Source organism: Lupinus angustifolius, chromosome LG18 (assembly GCF_001865875.1).
Source record: "Lupinus angustifolius cultivar Tanjil chromosome LG18, LupAngTanjil_v1.0, whole genome shotgun sequence".
In the NCBI taxonomy this organism is placed as follows: Eukaryota; Viridiplantae; Streptophyta; class Magnoliopsida; order Fabales; family Fabaceae; genus Lupinus; species Lupinus angustifolius.
The window spans coordinates 13,911,206-13,917,001 of NC_032026.1; the positions used below are offsets into that span (position 1 = coordinate 13,911,206).

Below are 5,796 nucleotides of genomic sequence, written 5' to 3' on the forward strand. Positions count from 1 at the left end.
CAAGTGTACCCGAGGATCATTAAGAAGGCTTAACTACAACAATTTCCATGTGGCGAATTATAAGAATCCAATGGAGCTCATCAAAGCTTGGACGTGGGCATTAAGGAGTCATCAATTCTCATTCATCATATGACTTAATTGTGAGTCGTGCACTTAAGGAAGAATGGAATCCCAGGCTCATGACTACCCAACTGTGGCAATCAAGACATCCTAGGCCTAAGTCATTAAGTTTTTCTTTCCATTGTAATAAAGCACACAAAACACATGTGCTCATATCTTTACCATCTGAATGTAGTCTAGTTTAGGAGTAGATTCATTTGGTTTATGGAATCCAATGTTAAGATTACCATGCATTAGTCTTAGTAGCAAATCGTGGGAGCCTAGTGGCTTGCCTATAAATGTAAGTCTTTTGCAATGGAATAAAAAAGTTAAGTTAAGTTGAATTCTTTGTGAATCAAAAAGGATTACATACTTGTGAGAGCATTCTCCAAACCTTCTTGGCTGAACCAAGATTAGAAGTTCTTATCAAGAACCAAGTTCTTGTGGCGATCATCACTTTGGCTTATCAACACCTCAAGTGTTGTGGCGCCTTCACCTCAAATATATTCCATTTTATTTTATCCATTTTCATATTTCTATTGCTTACTCTCAAAAGCTCCACTCAACCATGAGCTTAGGCCAAGCACCAACCAAGACAGATCGTTCAAGAGCCTTTTAACCAAGAGGTTCACATCAAGTGGCATCAACCTAGTCTCTTGCTTGGTGTTCACTAATCTTTTCTTTTGGTCGTGAGTATATCTATCTTTATCTTTATCTTTCAAACGTGTCAAAGTCCAAAAAAAATCAAAAGTGTCAAAGTCCAAAAATCAAAAGTGTCAAAGTCCAAAAATCAAAAGTGTCAAAGTGATTTTAAAAACGTTCAAGGAATCCAAAAAGAGTCTAAACAAAAAAAAGTGTCAAGTTTTTTCTTTGAGGTAAAACTCAAGTCACAACGTTCCAATTTTGAGAAGTTGGAGTGATTTTCTTTCACAAAATTCTTGGTTCAAACTTGGTTTACTTAAATAGGCCATGGAGGATAAAGTGTGGAGTGATACACCATTCCCTACATTTTCCACAAACAAAAAGTGAGTGATACACGTGAGTCGAGTGAAATGGTTCATGAAGAACACTTGTTCATGGTGAGGAGGCTCCTAAATAGCCAAATCAATACTCATGACACAAACCAAAGAGAAAACATCTTCCACACTAGATGTTTCATAAATGACAAAGTTTGTTCTTTGATCATTGATGGCGAGAGTTGCACTAATGTGGCTAGTGCAAGGCTAGTGTCAAAACTAAACCTTGTGACTAAACCACACCCTACTCCATACCACTTGAAATGGCTAAGCAATGTGGGAGAAATGCTTGTCAACAAACAAGTAGAAGTCCAATTCTCCATTGGGAGGTATGAGGATTCGGTTCTTAGTGATGTGGTGGATATGGAGGCTAGTCATTTACTACTAGGCCGTCCATGGCAATATGATAAAGCAACAATCCATGATGGGCGTACCAACAAATTTTCTATCAAACACCAAAACCGCAAGGTGACTCTTTCACCATTGTCCCCTAGGCAAATAAGTGAAGACCAACAGATCTTGAAAAATAAAACTGAGTTGGAGAGAAAAGAAAGGGTGAGTGAAAATTTGAGTGCAATTCTGAGAGAACAAGAGAACAAAAGTGAGTCTCTCACAAAAGAGGGGTACATGGAAACAAAGGGGGAAATCAAACAAGCTTTGGTAACAAGACAACCTTTATACCTACTTTTTGGTAGGGAATTTTTTCTAACCACTAACCCTTCTAAGGAAGGAGGATTTCAATTGTTTGCTCGACAATTATTACAGGACTTTGAAGATGTGTTCCCCAAGGAGGTTCCTCACGGATTACCCCCTTTGAGAGGAATTGAACACCAAATTGACTTCGTGTATGGAGCCTCACTACCTAATAGGCTTGCCTATAGGTGTAATCCACTCGAAACTAAGGACATCTAAAATCAAGTTGGTGAGTTAATGAAAAAGGGATGGGTTCAAGAGATCTTTAGCCCTTGTGTCGTACCCGTGATCCTAGTCCCTAAACGGGATAGGACATGGAGGATGTGCACCATTGGTAGGGTCGTTAACAACATCACGGTCAAGTACACGCATCCAATTCCAAGATTGGATGACCTCTTGGATGAGTTGCATGGTGCCACCACTTTTTCGAAAATAGACCTTAAAAGTGGCTACCATCAAATCAGGATCCGAGAAGGAGATGAATGGAAAACTGCCTTCAAAACCACTTATGGTCTATATGAATGGTTAGTCATGCCATTTGGCCTAACTAATGCACCAAGTACATTTATGCGCTTGATGAACCATGTCTTAAGAGAATTCTTGGGTAAGTTTGTTGTTGTTTGTTTTGATGATATTCTAATCTACTAAAAAACATTAGAGGATCATCATGAGCATCTCAAATCTATTTTACTAGTTTTAAGAAAAGAAAAGTTATATGCTAACCTTGAAAAATGCACATTTTATGTAGACCATGTAATTTTTCTAGGATTTATGATTAATGCTAAAGGGGTCCATGTGGACCAAGAAAATATCAAGGCCATCAAGGATTGGCCTAAACCTAAAACGGTGACCGAAATAAGAAGTTTTCATGGCTTGACAAGCTTTTATAGGAGGTTTGTCAAAGATTTTAGTACTCTAGCATCTCCACTAAATGAACTAGTAAAGAAAAATGTTGTGTTTCAATGGGGAGAAAATCAGGAGGAGGCTTTTAGTAAAATTAAAAAAAGACTCACTAGTGCACCCGTCCTAGTACTACCAAACTTCACTAAGTTATTTGAGATTGAATGTGATGCCTCTAACATAGGAGTTGGAGCTGTTTTGATGCAAGAAGGATACCCTGTATCTTATTTTAGTGAGAAGTTGAGTGGGCCAACACTTAACTATTCTACTTGTGACAAGGAGCTCTATGCATTGGTGAGAGCACTCCAAACTTGGCAACACTATCTACTTCCGAAGGAGTTTGTGATCCATAGTGATCATGAGTCCCTTAAATATCTCAAGGGCCAGGGTAAGTTAAATAAGAGGCATGCAAAATGGGTGGTGTTTTTAGAGCAATTCCCTTATGTTGTTAAACATAAGAAAGGGAAGGCCAATGTAGTGGTGGATGCCCTCTCAAGAAGGCATACGTTGCTATCTACTCTCGAAACAAAACTTTTTGGCCTTGAATGCATCAAGGAACAATATGATCAAGACAATTATGTTTCAAAAATCTATGTTGCTTGTATGCATTCAGCCCAAAATGGATATTTTAGGCACAAAGGATTTTTATTCAAGGAAAAACAATTGTGTGTGCCCAAAAGCTCCATTAGGAATATGCTTCTAAAAGAATCACATGAGGGAGGTCTCATGGGACATTTCGGAGTCCAAAAGACTCTAGACATGCTAAAGGAGCATTTCTTTTGGCCAAAGATGGAGCAAGATGTACAAAATCTTTGTGAAAAGTGTGTAACGTGCAAAAGATCTAAATCAAAGGTAATTCCATATGGCCTTTATTCTCCTTTGAATGTTCTAGAATCACCATAGGTAGATATATCTATGGATTTTGTCTTAGGATCACCTAGAACTAAAATGGGTAAGGATGTTATCTTTGTAGTTGTAGATAGGTTTTCTAAAATGGCACACTTTATTCCTTGTAAAAAGGTTGATGATGCTAATCACATAGCTGACTTATTTTTCAGGGAAATTATTAGACTTCATGGCCTGCCCAAGAGTATTGTGAGTGATAGGGATACAAAATTCCTTAGTCACTTTTGGAGGACACTATGGGGAAAGCTAGGAACCAAAATCCTATTTTCCACAATTTGCCATCCCCAAACCGAAGTAGTAAATAGGACCTTGTCCACTCTCTTAAGGGCAGTAATAACTAAGAACATTAAAACATGGGAAGAGTGCCTACCACACGTAGAATTTTCATATAATAGGGCCACCCATAGTAGTACCCAAACGTCACCATTTGAGGTTGTGTATGGATTCAATCCATTAACTCCACTTGATTTATTACCCTTGCCTAACAATTCTATCTTGAAGCATAAGGACGGGAAGGCTAAAGCTGAATACGTAAAGAAATTGCATGAACAAGTGAAGGCCAAAATTGACAAAAAGAATGCAAGTGTAGCTAGGCTAGTCAACAAGGGAAGGAAAACTATGGTTTTTGAACCTGGAGATTGGGTCTGGGTTTACATGGGGAAGGAGAGATTTCCTGACCAAAGGAAATCCAAGCTACTCCCAAGAGGAGATGGGCCATTTTGGGTGGTAGCCAAAATACATGACAATGCTTATAAACTAGAACTTCCTAGTGAATATGGTAGCATAAGTGTTACTTTTAATTTTGCTGACTTATCTCCATTTGATGTAGGTGAAGAAGATACAATTTTTCATTATGGCTGAGGGTACAAGAAATGATGTGAACCCCAAAGAACCTAACCTTGACATTGATGGCCATGAAGGCATAAGTGGTCCTATGACTAGGATTGGGGAAAAAGGAGCTAAAAATGCCCTTGGACAACTCATAATGTTGATCCATGATGGTGAGCCAAAGATAGCCCAAGGGGGTCTAAAGATGCTCACTAGCATCTTGGTCCATGGTTTTGACTGAGCCAAGGATGGACTAGGCCATGCGCATGAGACAGGCCACGGGTCTGACTCAAGCGCCAAAATTGGCCCTGGCATGGGGCCACACGCATTAGGCGTGCAACCTGACCGAGACAACTCTGACCGAGACAACTCTGACCGAGTTGAGGTCTCTGGTGCACCTAGTGTTGCACCAGGCGCTGGGCCAAACTGATCAGGCCAGGAAATCTGACCGAGGCGCATGCTCCTAGTGTGCCGCATCAAGCACAGGGCGTAGCCTGGCCGAGTCAGGCCTAGCCAATTTCATATGCATTGAGAAATTTTAATTTTTATAATAAATGTATGGTCTAATTTTTGTCCAACACTTAGTTAATTTATTCTAAGTACTTAAATCATAAATCTGCCCATACAAAATGACCATAATGAAAAATGGCTAGTGGATGACTAAGTCAAGCCTAAAAGTGTAACCGACACTTTAATGTTTTGACCAACTTATATTTCTCGTGAACTAAAGCCAATCTAACTTAGTCTAATATTATTTGGCAGGTAAATAAAGACTATTGTAGCCGTTGGAGGAGGATTGCTCGAAGGGGATCAAAATATGACCATGGAGGAGCTTAATGGAGCATTTGTGGAGCTTAAACACCTTGTCTGCACCGTTGGAGCTAAATTCACCTGAGCACATTTCATCCAGAGGGATCCTAAGTTATTTTCAGACCTGTTGGAGCAAATATGCTCGTGTGGAATTAGCATGTGGCCGTTGGAGACCTTAATGGTGCATTAATTGTGCATTATGCACATGCTCTAGCTGTTGGCAGCCTACCAACTTGCACCTACGACATTCTAAGCTATTTAGTGCATCTTTAATCAACACTTGGCCAAGGGAATTTCATTCCTTAGCAAAGGAATTCTATGCCAAGATCAGGTGTACCCGAGGATCATTAAGAAGGCTTAACTGTTAGGTATCAGTGGTTACAATACACCTAGAAGGGGGGGGGTTGAATAGGTGTAGCGGTTAGAATAGCCGCTTTTCGAAACTCAACACTTAATGTTGAATCACCCCTAATTAATCGATTACAGGATGAAGATAATCGATTAACAGAACAAACTTAATCGATTAACAGAACAGGGATAATCG

General features: G+C 39.6%; 1 protein-coding gene across 1 annotated transcript in view; it reads right to left on the reverse strand.

The window, feature by feature from the left end:
- Positions 1,330-5,796, reverse strand: part of LOC109333202 (subtilisin-like protease SBT1.5) — an 18,676-nt gene continuing 14,209 nt past the window's right edge. The window contains exon 12 of the mRNA XM_019568544.1: positions 1,330-1,340. The gene's annotated coding sequence lies outside the window, so the exon portion shown is untranslated. The remainder of the gene's footprint in view (positions 1,341-5,796) is intronic.